This window comes from Equus przewalskii, chromosome 22 (genome assembly GCF_037783145.1).
Source record: "Equus przewalskii isolate Varuska chromosome 22, EquPr2, whole genome shotgun sequence".
Lineage (NCBI taxonomy): Eukaryota > Metazoa > Chordata > Mammalia > Perissodactyla > Equidae > Equus > Equus przewalskii.
In genome coordinates, this window is record NC_091852.1 from 14,511,714 (window position 1) to 14,525,790 (window position 14,077).

At 38.9% G+C, this 14,077-nt stretch overlaps 1 long non-coding RNA gene across 1 annotated transcript in view; it reads right to left on the reverse strand.

Annotated features, from left to right (window-relative positions):
* Positions 1-14,077, reverse strand: part of LOC103540681 (uncharacterized) — a 314,942-nt gene that overhangs the window by 178,770 nt on the left and 122,095 nt on the right. Inside the window, exon 2 of the long non-coding RNA XR_011531695.1 lies at positions 11,990-12,118. This is a non-coding gene — a long non-coding RNA (uncharacterized lncRNA). The remainder of the gene's footprint in view (positions 1-11,989; positions 12,119-14,077) is intronic.

A 14,077-nucleotide genomic window follows, 5' to 3' on the forward strand; every position in this document is an offset into this window, starting at 1 on the left:
TGCTGGGTTTGGGCTGCCTTAAGTCTGAAGCACACTCCTGATCTAATTAAGACCTTCTCTGCACAAAGACCAAACCAGTCGTGCTCCCATGAACTATGGGCTGTTGACAAGCACTTAAAACTAGAAAGGGATGCTGAGTAACTGACAAATTCAGCCAACACAATCATTATTATCTTTCATTTTTCCATGATCGAAAATAGAAGCTGAAAACCTACAAAGATTCTAGGCTTCAAAAATTCCTAATAAACTGCAGAAATCCTGGGCTTTGGTTTATTTTGCAGGACTTCAGGATGAGTCAAACCAATGGATATTTAGTAAGCATCTATTTCTTCCCAGTACTTTGCTGCATGTTCTAAGACATCCAGAAACATGACAGAACTTCAGAACTGGACAAGAGCTTAGGAATTCTTCTTCATGCTATAAATGAGAAAAACGGAGACTTGGAAAAGTTAGATTTATTTAGAAGACCTGGCTCTTGCCTTAGAGAACTTCTAGAGCTAATTCACCATACAAGATACATTATAAATTTATTTAGGCTTGATGCAGCTAAAAGCAAACAAACAACACCTGAGCACACTTTAACTAATTGTTACATTGACAAACACAGCCTTCGAATTCTATAGGAATTCAGGGAAGGGAAAAATTACTTTAAGGTGGCCCAGCCTGAGCCCTGTGAGAAGGAGAGAACTGCGAATGGTGGCGAAGCCACCACCTCCAGCATCAAAGAAGATCTGTGGGAGAAGATGCATTGGGCAACAGAAGAAGGGCAAGGCTAGATGGGTGGGGTCACATGTTGAACAGCTTTCCACGTCAGACCAAAGAGTTTGCAATTCATCAAAAAAATTAATCTATTAATCCCAAAACAAGTCATTATAAGTTTGAAGCAGGAAATAAATATCATGAAAATGGCATTTCACAAAAGGAGATCCAACATAGCATGGTAGCTAAGAGCATGGGTTTTGGATCCAGGCAGCCTGGGTTCGAATTCTGGCTCCAACACTTAGTTGCTCTGTGACCTGCACAAGTCATGTAACCACAGTGTCCTCATCTGTAAAATGGGAATTATAATAGTACCTAGCTCACAGGACTATCTGTAGACTGAACGAGTTAATATCTATAGCATATTTAGAGTAAATACTTGCTCTTATGCACAATGTTATTATGACCCCAGATATCATTGTGGGGAGATCCTGCTCACAGAAAGATTAGTTTGACGGCTTCTGGCATAAACCAGAAAGCAGATGATGAGGTGTGAATTTAGGACTATGAGGTAAAAAATCCTAGGCAGTATACCAAAGGAGGGATGAGGACGTGATAACTCAGCAGGTCTAGGGGCTGAAATACAGTGAAGAGTTAAAATGAACCCATGATCCTGAGAATACACTGGATTCACCAAAATTAGCAACTTTGGAGGAATAAATGTTCAGCATGATAAAATGTATGTTTTCACAACTTTGGAGTGAAAATATCCTTTAACATGACTTATACAAGGCACCCAACCCCATAAAGACTCAGATTCCACCACTTCTCATTCTCTCTCACAGTCTCCCACTCTCAGGGTTCAGTACTGCTTGGGTCTCTTAATTCCCGACTTGCACATCCAACAACTCTCTCATCAAAAATTTTCTAGATGTGCTTTTTTGCCTCCCAACTCACCTTGCTCGTTCCATTTCCCTGAAGTTCCCACCATACCTGGGGGAATCTATATTATGGGTGTCAGAATAGCCACATACGGTTTCACAACACTTGATTGCACCATGACCCAGCATTGAGACTTAAAATCCCTTCTCAACGTCCCTTTGTTTGGTGGTGAGACTGCAGTGTATACAAGCATGAGGCAAGATGTGAAGACGGAGGCCTTCTTACCACCAAGCACAAGAGTTGGAGCACGAGCTACTACCCTGATCTTCCCCTCCATTCATCCTAGGGATCCCCTTCTGAAGTCCTTCTTTCAAAATAAATCATTAAGATATGGGGCACAACCAGGGCTCTGTGGGGATCAAAGGAGGGTACAAAGATTGAATCTGCCTACCACCCTTTTCCTATTTAAGGGCCAGTCTCCCATAGACCTTCACTCTCTTCATATTTCTCTCTTCTCCTCTCTCCCTACTTACTGAATTTATTCTTATATACTTAGAAATAGATGTGTGAATCTAGAACAAAATGAAAAAAATTTAGAAACACCTAGTTCAAACTTTTCATTTTTATGGATTATGAAATACAGATCCAAAAATGTTTAAGTGACTTTCTCAAGCTCCAAGAACATTCTATATTCATCACACTTTTGAAAACAGCTTATTATCCTCTATTACTCAGAATCTAGTGCATACTGGCACCATAAACTTACTATATGCCATCTCAAATTATCTCACAACAGCCTCATGAAGCAGATATTATTATTCCCTTTTTACAAATAAGGAGTCTGAAGCTCAGAGAGGTGATATATCTATCAATAGTCACTCAACTAGTAAGTAGTGGAGACAAGTTTTAAACCTAGGTCTTCCAAATCTCTTTTGCTGCTATATTGAATTTCTACCACATCTAGTGCCAGGACTTGGCTGGAAATGGGTTCAATGTCTACATACTATTTTCTCTTGTATTAGTACATTATTCAGGACACTTGTTAATTTGTGTAATTTTTCATTTATTGTCATTGTCAGCAAGTAAAATGAGACTGCCTGGACACCTGCCATCCTCTCCAATGGATCTCATCTCTTTTACAATCCTCCCATTCTTTGCTGGAATTCCTGTTGGCATTCATTAAGCATGCTTTCGGCTACAGGTAACAGATGATCCAGCTCTCAGAGGCTTGAACCATGAGGATATCTGAATTAGGCAAGATCACAAAGACTGCTTTGGGTTCAAAGATTGATGAGAACAATTCAGAATTGGCCAACGTTGTTTCATTTTACTACTCTTTTCACTTACTACTAAATTGGCAAAAAATTAAAAAGATGCACATGAGTCCTGGGACACAAGTTAGTGATTCTCTCATGCCTCCCTTCTTTCTCAAGAATGTGTCTAAATTTGGTGTCAAAGGATGGAGTCAATATAAGGAATCTGCAAAGTCCTAGGAGCTCGGAGCTGCACGCACACTGCCTTTAATACCATTTAGCTGGGAAAGAGGGTAGTCTCAGCCTAAAATGATTTGCCCTAGTGTCATATAATGAAATTCTTGCTGCCCCAGTTATTTTTTTCCATGTTCAATTTCTCGCTGCACCACATCAAACCTACAACATCTTGTCAATGACCAACCACGGAGTGAGTTAGGAGCTCAACAATGTTTTCCAAAATCCAAGCTCTCGACAAAACAAGCTTTTTACAAAATTAAGCTCCATCAACCTCCATATATAAGCTCTTTGTTTTCTTTTTCGTCACTTCAAGGTCACAAGTTAGCCCCTACAGATCCAGTCAGCACATCATCCTAACAGCACAACAAGCAGGGAAAAACAGGAAAGGAAAACAAATTTGCTCTTGCAAATCCTTGCATTTTTATCTGAACCCAGGAAAATATTTCACAAATGCTCCATAGCAGACCTCCTACTGACAGGTTATTGGTCAGAACTGAGTCACATGACCACTCCTGTATGCAAGGGTGGCTGGGAAAGTGAAAATCTGGCAAAAGGGAAAGGGAGCACCATGACCAACTTAGACCAAGGCTGATTCAGTCCTCGGGACAGGGCACTTTGCGTCTCTGACCAAAATGCAGGTTTGGTTAACAAGGAAGTAGAGCCAAAAGGCTATTGGTTGGACACTAACAATGTCTGCCATAGAGACACTCCATATAGCATGTCTAACAACATTTTTTGCATGACTTATGACGTGGAAAGAGAACCTGAGTGTTTATATGATGTTAAATTGGGTAAAAGCTTATCCTGTCAAACGTTTTCTCTTGATCCAGCTTTGCAAAGCAACCAAACTCTCTCCTGTTTTTGTGTGTTTTGTTATTTCTTTTCAAATCTCCAAGAGGTCTACAATTTTATTGCCCAATTTTGTACTTCACTGTGAGTCATTCTGCCGGTTACCACTATAAAAGTCTTTGTAATCAAATTCCCAGCAAAAACAAAAACAAAATCCAAACTTTAAGAAAGTCTAATACCTGATGTCATCTCTTACCCCTCATTCTTTTTTTTTTAATCCATTAATCAATTTGTTTCTTTCCTTCTTTCCTTTTCTTTTGCTAGGAAAGATTCACCCTGAGCTAACATCTGTTGCCAATCTTCCTCTTTTTTTTCTCTCCCCAAACCCCACTACTTGGTTGTATATTCCACTTGTAAGTCCTTCTAGTTCTTCTGTGTGAGCCACGACCACAGCATGGCTACTAACAGATGAGTTTACCCCTCATTCTTAAGCTAAATAATTGACAGCTCTTGTACCAAGCCTGCAGGCGATGAGTCTTCTAGAGGCTTTCCTATAGCAGTGGACAAATCTCTAATTCAAATCAACCAAGCACAACTATGGCTGGAATCCATCCTTTTCTTAAAGCTTAGGTTATTGAACAATTTTTCTCTGTGAAACTTACTTTGATCTTTAAACCCTTATTTTTCCTGCTAATCAACTGCAACCCAATATGAATTCCCCAATACTTATTTGCTTCCTCTCTTCTTTCTTCTCTAAATGAATTTAAAGAATAAGTGATTTTTGTCATTTCCTTTTTTTTCTTTCTCCCCAAAGCCCCCCAGTACATAGTTGTATATTCTAGCTGTAGGTGCTTCCAGTTGTGCTATGTGGAACCCCTTCTCAGCATGGCTTGATGAGTGGTGCTAGGTCCAAACTGGCAAAACCCTGGGCCACCAAAGTGGAATGTGTGAATTTAACCACTGGGCCATGGGGCTGGCCCCTGTCATTTCTGACTTTATCTAATCTTATCATTTTTTCCTCTTTTTCTCTCTTCCCACTACTTCTCAATTATTCTGAGTATTCAATGCTCCTTCCTTAATTGAGACCTCTCCTTATTCAAAACTCACTTGTACACAGACTGCAAGCCATAAGTTCAAAATTAGTGGATTTTCATTTTAGTCACCATGATTTATAGCAAATATTATACCTACAAAGTGTCATGACTTTTTCTTGTCTGCATCTCTATACAAACATTTAAGGCAAGCCCTTAAAATTATGGAGTTGGACATAAAAGAAGGGCATAGGAAAGAACTCTGTAAAACTTATGAGGAATGAGGCCTGATAAATGTCAATCAATTAAACAGAACTGATAATTAATAATTTAAGATGTAATAAAAGTGAGATTTGTATCAGTTAGCTGTGAGTAACAGAGACCTTCAAAATATAGTAGCTGAATGTAGATATTTATTTCTCTCCCACTGCTTATAGCTCATTGACTACAACTTGGTCAGGTGGCCAAAGGGAGTTTACAAGGAAGGCTAAGAAACTAGTCCTTTAGCCCAGTGTCACTGTGCTCAGTTAGCTGAAGGGAAGGTGTCAGGAGAGGCTAGGAAATATATAGTCCTTCTGTCTGATGGCTGTCCTTAGCTAAAAATTTGCAAGTGGTTACTTAAGAAGAAGGGAAGAATGGATGTAGGGAGATAACTGGCAATCTCTGATGCATCACTGTGTCTCTATCAATGAACATAAGACATATTTTAAGTGCTTCTTCATAGTTTTACTCTGATGTGCATCCTTCTAATGCAGGGCAATATGGCTCCCAAGGGGGTGAAACTGATTCTTGGAAGAGGGGCAGCAGGGAAAAAATTCTTATTGTGTATAAAACACAGAAGTACATACAATACATAACAGATATACAAGAGAACCGTGGTATTAAAATTTCAAGGGGGAGGGTTTTAGGAGAAAAACGTCTCAAAAAGGTCTTTGAGTAGTAGTAGGGGGAAGGATGCTGAAAAAAAGTTGAGAAACATTGTTCTAACCTAACACGAAAGTTTTCATAAACACATCTCAGGGTTGGACAAGGAAACGTGTCTTTTGGAAAAGTTTCTTTTCAGTATTCTACAGGTTACACAATGCAGTCAATAGAAAGGACCTGCAATTTCCAATCGGACTGACCATTCTTTCAACAATTATTTTTGAGTACATATTATATGAAAAAATACGCTGGGTGCTGGGGACACAGCCAAGAATGGAACAGACCCTCCCACTTTCATGGGGCATACAGGTTGTTGAAGAAGGCCAGGCATTGGACACTGGGTACTGCATTGATGGCAGATCACAACGTCAAGTGTCCAAGGCATCTATACTCAGCTTCTGAAATTAAATCTCCTTCACCACTTCCTTTCCAAGTGATGTGGGAAAATTCTTACCTTCTACAGGCCACAGTTTCTACCTCTAATAACATTTTTGTGAGGATTCAAGATGAGGTTGAATATATTATGACTATGTCTGACACATACCAGGGGCATAAGAAAATGGTATTACTCATATTATTATCTGGTGGTTTCCTCTTACATATTTTGGCTGAATCCATGTTTTTCTCCTATCTTAAACTGCTTACAATTGTTTTATGTAAGGTGTTTTCTGTAAGGCTGGATGTCTTCATTCCTAGGTTCTTAAATCAAGTTTTGGAATAATTTATTTTGTATGCTTGTTTGTGTGTCATCTCCTAGGTCTCTCAACCTTCTCAGTAATGTACTGTAGTATGACTTAAACATATTTTTTTCCTAATAGATGGGAAGGATCCTATAACTCTTTAAATATATTTCCTTGCTTTCTGTCAAGGTGCCATATCTTATCATCTTATCTATTTGATGCCAGTAGTTTGCCTCTCCCCTACTGAAATCACCTCCATTCATCTTCCTCCTGAAATTTCAAAGATTTGACACAACTGCAAGATACATAAACACATAGAGAATAAGAAACCACGGGGACTGTTTACTCAGAGATTGGAATCCACTCTTCTTCCTGCCCTACTCCCACTCGTCTGGCACTTCTGTCACGGAAATCTTCTCTTCCCATAGCTGGTGTGTTCAGAACAGAGGTTGGGATCACTCCCTCATTTCAGGTACCCTCTTGTTTCTTCCTATGACATTACACGCAGAACTGGCACTATCTCCACAGACTTCTCTCAAAGTCAGCCTCAATCAAAGGCCTTAAACTTCTCTGCTTCTTTACTATTTAAGAACTGGGTTTTTTTAGATCTCTCACTCCCTACTAAGGATTCACCCTTCCATTAAAACTGCTCCCAATTAAAATCTCCTTATTCACTCTTCATCCACTTTTACCTTGTCCCTTTGCAGTCTTCAGCTGGTGCTTGTGGTCTTCAGAACAGCATCCTTGTTTTTGTCACAGAAGAAGATGAGTTATTAGCAAAAAGAACAACTGACATCTATAGAGTGCTGACTCTGGTCCAGGCACTATGCTAAGAACTTTACATTTTTTATCCTTTATCGTCTTCCTAACCCCTTGATGAGGAAATATGCCCCAAAGTGCTAGCTCTGGAGTCTAACTCTGAGGGTTGAATTTCAGCTCTACCACTTACTATCTACAAGACTCTGGATGAAGCATCTAACCTTTCTGTACTTCAATTTTCTTTTCTATAAAATGAGGATAATGATAGTACCTACTTCATAGGATTGTTATTAAACATTAAAGTCTACTGCATGTAAAACACTTAGAACAAGGCCTGAGCAAACCAATTTTAATTATTGGCAGTATTACTATGCCTATTTTACATATGAGAAAAATAAGGCACAAAGAAATGTCATAACTTGCCCAGGTCACCTAGCTGTTGGTTATTGCCAGAGCAGGCAGTCTGGTCTGTAATGTGTGCTGCCAGAAGGAATTAAGGAACTAAACCATATAACTTCAGAGAGACAGTGAAAGAATCCAACTGTGTAGTCGAGGCTAGACATTTAATGGTGTGGCACAGAAAGTGCCAGGAGAGGCATTACGCGTCTGAACAGTAGGAAGCCTCTTTATGAGTATCTAACTCATAAGTTATCTCCCTCCTACAAAAAACCAGAGAAATAGAAAAGCCCTCCCACAGAGGGACACAGAGAACAACACAGTTTTATAAGGTATGTGGAATAATGCTGTATACTCAGAAATCCTAATTTGCACAGATTTGTGCAGTATCAAACAAGAACAAAAATAGCTTAATCCATACAAATACATTAATCTATTCAACACGTATTTACTGAGTGCCTACTATGTACCAGGTAAGGTTCAGAATGTTGGAGACACAGCAGGAAAACAGCCCTTGCTGTCATGAAGCCTAAATTTAGGGGGGCAATGAACAATTTGAGATAGTAATAGAGTCATGGATGAAATAAAAAAGGTTAATATGATATAAAAAATTTTATTTAAAAAAAGTATTATTCCTTAAATGTCAAGGTAGAAACAGAATTCTCTACAGTGAATGCATATAACTGTTCTGAGCCAAGGTGTTGACTAGTATCACATGGACCGATGTGGATTAGCACAGAATCAAGAAACCATAGGAAACAGGACCTCTAGACAGAAATAGTAGTAGAAAGACATTTTCCTTAGCTTCTCTTAATAAGAAGTGCCCTACTCTGAAGTTATCTGTATATATGCCTGTGTTTAAGTTGTCTAGAACACTGTATGTGGGAGCTTTCTCAACAGATCTTTTTTTGTGACTTTATAAAATCTGTAATTAAAATAGCCCCTTCAGATACTATCTGATTGTATTAGAACAGGACAGGGCTAACTGACAGTTATGGTTGCAGACATGGATTGTGGAGGAGATAAATCCCAATAAGCAGCCCTTTCTACACAATGATATCTGAGCAGGGACTTGGGCTCTGTTGTCCATCACACCTTTCCCAGCTTACTCTCCATCTTGTGACCCTCTCCTGCACAGTCTTTGACCTATGATTTCCACAAAGTACACTAGAAACCCTGAAGCTCCCATATTCCTCTAAGAACTCCAAGAACCCTCTAAGAACTCAGCTTATTTCTACCTCTCCTGTAAGGGCACTTCCTGCTTTATAACATGGTCACTGTGTACTCATCCTTCACATTCCTAAGGTTGGAATCCTGTTTCATTTATCTGAGTCCACACAGCACCAGGCACAATGCCTTAAACAGGGCAAGTTACATCTGTAGAATGTAGTGCTCTTTCTGCTTTAAAAGAAGAAGGCAAAATAGGAATTAATTCAAAATTAATCAAAGGCCAAAACATAAAAGCTAAAGCCATAAAACTCTTAGAAGAAAATATAGGGGAAAAGCTTCATGATATTGAATCTGGCAATGATTTCTTGACTATGACACCAAAAGTACAGGCAATAAAAGAAAAAAACAGATAAACTGAAAAAATAGATAATTATATCAAAATTAAAAACTTTCGTGCATGAAAGACACTATGTGAATAGGCAACCCACTGAATGGAATTAAATTTTGTAAATCATATGTCTGATAGAGATTAATATCCAGAATATATTTTTAAAAGTCTTACAATTCAACAAAAGAACAAATAAAACAATTTAAAAATAGACAAAGGACTTGAATAGATATTTCTCTAAATTAGATATACTAATGGCCAATAAGTACATAAAAACATGCTCAATATCACTAATAATTAGGGAAATACAAATCAAAACCACAATGAGATACCACCCATACCCATTTGGATGGCTATTAAAAAAAAAAAAAAAACCGAAAATAACAATTGTTGGCAAGGATGTGGAGAAATTGGAACCTTTGTGCGCTACTGGTAGGAATGTAAAATGATCAGCCTCTATGGAAAACAGTATGGCAGTTTCCAAAAAAATTAAAAACAGAACTACCCTCTAATCCAGCAATTCCACACATGGGTATGTACCCAAAGAATTGAAAGCAGGGACTTAAACAGATATTTATACAGCCGTGTTCACAGCAGTATCATTCACAATAGCCAATAGGTGGAAGCAACCCAAGTGTCCATCCATGGATGAATGGATAAACAAAATGTGGTATATACATACAATGGAATATTATTCAGTTTTTTAAAAGGGACGAAATTCTGACACGTGCTACAACATGGATGAATCTTGAACACATTATGATAAGTGAAATAAGCCAGTCATAAAAGGACAAATACTAGATGATGCCATTCATATGAGGTACCTAGACTAGAAGGATGGCTGCAGGGAGTGGGAAGAGGAAGGGAGAAATGGGGAGTTACCATTGAACGGGTATAGAGTTTCAGCTTTGCAAAGTGAAAAAAGTTCCGGGGATGGATGATGATTCACATTCACAAGAATGTGAATGTACTTATTGTCACTGAACTGTACACTTAAAAATGGTTAAGACGGTAAATTTTATGTGTATTTTACTATTAAAAAAAGAACTAAAAAGAAGGTGAAGAAGGCCAAGAGGAAGGAGAGGGGGAGGAAGAGGAGGAAGAGGAACAGCAACAATAAGAATGAACACAATCTGTATCTGTATCACTGTCTGGAGAAAGCTGACAATTCTTCCCCTACTGCTTCCTTCCCCATGAACCCCCTCTTCCCTTATTTATTTTCATCAGCTTGTGACCCTGGTACTTCTGCCGGAGAAATGGAATGGATATTAATTTGGAAGGATACTGATGTTAAAGTTTTCATGATAAAAAGATCAGTGAATGTTATATACTTACATTTTCTCTCCCCTCTCTCATTTTCTCTTTCCCTTTCCCTACACACACACAGACACGCACAGGGACACTCTCACCCTTGATATTATTCAGATAGGTGGATAATTTTGTTCACTTTGAACCCAATCTAATAATACTATCTTCTCCAAAAATCCAAAGTAAATGGGATTAATCATAAAATTATTATAAACTCCTGCTAGAAAGAACCAATTCAGTTACACAGATCAAACTCCTCGTATACACAGCAATTCAACAAAAAAAAAAACAAAGAAAATGGCCAGTTTTGTGAGAAAAGATGCTGTTAGGATAGAAGGAACTTAAGGTTGCTGGGGGCAAAAAATATTGGCCCCTCAAATCTCTCTCTGGGGCTTTAATAATTCCAAGTATGGCATATTTTTCAGATTGTTTCAGAAAGAACAGCTGATATTTAACCAATCTGGGTAAAAGTGTGCCCAATTACTTCTGTGGTTATTTGTGGTTTGTTACGACATTCTCCAATCTATTTATTGTTTCACAAACCAACCAAACCAGGCTGTCTCTGGGGATTTTCTAGAGTGCTTTCCCTATGTGCTTCATGTTTTCATTCAGACCATAAGGGAAACAAGTTTCTTTGGTCCCTTAAGGCCCAAACATTCCAACAACACTGAGACCAGACCACTTTCTCAAGGCCTTGTCATAATGGAGCTGTGAGGGCAGCTTCCATCCTGGCCTTTCATCTTATTGCAGCCATTTTAGAGCCACTGTGGTTGATCACAGCCTGCCCGGTGTTTGACCAGATCCTACTGAATCCTTGCTTTGGTATATGGCCAAAGAACGTCCAACAAGGGTAACTTACTGTTAGTTTAAATGATCCCAGTCAAGCACCCTCTGGGATCTGTTTTTAGACTCTGCCTCTAAAGCCTCTAAATCCTTGGAAGCAGAGGAAAAACCAGGAAGGCTTTTCTCCACTGGGTCTTCCCTCAAAAATATCATCAAGAGGAGGAAAAGTGATGTGAAAGTAGGCATTGCTGGCCTCATTTTACAGATGAGAAGTTTGAGAATAGGAGCAATGAAGAGGAATGACAGTTCAGGAAACTGTCTGAGAACGAGAACCCAGACTCTAGGCTCGGTCATGACCAAGATCAAATTCTAGCTGTCACTCGCCAGCTGTGTGAACTTTGGCAAGTTACTTAAACTCTCTGACTCAGTTTTCTCATCTATAAAATAATATTATGTTAATAATACATATTTCACCAAATGGCTGTGAAAAAGAAAGTACTAATCACAATGCCCAGCACATAGATAAAGCCAATTAATGTTAACTGTTAGTATAATTATTACAATTATCATGGTCATTAAGAGACTTACACTATCTCTTAGCTATTGCAAAGCTAATATATTTATGCATCAGTATAGTTGTTCTCAGTTATGCTGCAATAACAGATAACTCCTAAAATCTCAGTGGCTTACCACAAAGGATGTTTTCTAATTCTTGCAACATGGTCATGGTGGCCAGCTGTGGCTCTCCTCTAAATCATCTTCATTCTGTGACCCAGATGGATGAAGCAACACCCTTGGAACCACTGCCTAGAGTTGTGGCTGAGGGAAAAAAGAACAGAGTAAAGTCTAAACTGGATTTTTATAACTTTTGCCCAGAAATGCCGTGTGCTACTTCCACTCATATTCCATTGGCCAAAGCAAGTCCAACCTCAATATCGTGGAGAAGTATTTCCTCCACCTTGTAGGGAAGCAGAGAGGGTTAACAGTAATAAATCCACCTCATTAGAAGAGCCCACATCAAAGCTCTAAGGTTCTTTCCACTACACCACTCCATCCTTCAGTAAATTAAAGTTTATGAGATTGCTTTTCTGTAAAGCTAAATTTGTGAAAACGAAAGACAAAATTTTTAAAAGAGAGACAGTGGGACTCTTGCTCTTTTTCTGTGTGCTATTTTCTCTTTAAATTTACGCTGATGTCATTTTGCTGTCATGTAAAGAAGATGAAGTAACCAGAGGCATGCGTTTGCAGAAGGCTTGCTGCCCTCCTGGGTCCCCTGCTGCTTGGTAAGTCCCATTCTCTTGACACCACAGGCTAACAGGTGGTCACTGTCTGAGAAAGATGTCAAAGGGGCATTCTCCCATTAAATTCAACCTGCCATTTCACTTTTCAGTAACTTGAGGTCCTTCCACAAAGAAAGAGACTGGCAAGACCATCAGCCCTATCCTTTGAGTCTCTGTTCACAAATAAACTCAGGAAATAAACTGAGTTGCAGTTTTTAACGCATTCTACAGAATCATAAAAGATTAGCATGAACAGGACACTCCAGTTCAGGACTCAACTCAACATCAAATCAGAAACACTTCTTTCACATTGCCAGTAGAATTGAATGCTTGAGTACTTTTCAGCAATCCTGTCTCAGCTTGAATGCTTTCACCAATGAGAAACTCACTACTTCAGAGGCAAGTAATTCCACTACTGGAACGATATGACTTTTAGAATGATTCTCCTCATGTTAAGCTAAAATCTGGCTAGGCACAGATTTCAACCCTTTGTCCTAACTCTGCATTCCTGTGGAACATAGAAAACCATAGCATCATCCCAAGAAAGACTTTTCAATACTTGAAGGAGGTCCTTGGAGCCTCTTGTTGGCCCTCTCTCTCACCTCCCAAAATTTTTCATATGACAGGGATTGCAGAGCCCTCCATACCTATTTTGCCAATCTGACTATAAGATATCCAGTGAAAAACTCAAACTTTTTAATCAGAGGCAAATATATCTCTAAACCACTGACAAGGAGGGTTGAAATAGGAAGATTAGGGAAATCTATAAAGCTTGAGAATATCATTTATTGTTCTATTTGTATTCAACTAATAAATAGTAATGAGATCCTCTCAGAAATACTCAGTGGTAAAAGAGGGAAGAGGAGAAAGACTGAATTTTACATTACATATTCATCAACGCATTCCACAATATTAAAAAGAGCGTTGTGTTTTTTGAGATTGCCTCATTACAAATTCTATCAGGAAGGCCTGCCTTTGAATTGTCTTTCAGAAGTAGATACAAACAGGAGAAAACAGTTTTTCCCGGATCCTCGTAGGATCAACAAGCTGCAAACGTAAACAGCTACATGTGTGGGATGGAGAACTGATTTTCCACCCTCAACAGTGAAGCAAGTTCACTCTCATGGGGAAGAGAATTTTCATTTGGAACATCCACTGATCTTGTAAGCCACAGTCACAAAACGAGGAACAAGGATAAAGAGAATTAATTAGCTTTCCTTAATTTGAAGCGGGTATTACCAAGGGTCTATGGCAAGTTCACTTTGCATATAGAGCTCTCTCCTCACCAGATAACTGCCCAGCTTGCTTCCTCCCTTGCTTCAGGCCTCTGCTCAAATGCCATCTCCTCAGTCAAACTGTCCCCTGATTCCTCTATGTAAAATTCCATCCATCCTTGGAAAACAGTATGGAGGTTTCTCAAAAAATTATGACCCGGTAATTCCACTTCTGGGTATTTATCTGAAGAAAACAAAAATGCTAATTTAAAAAGATATATGCA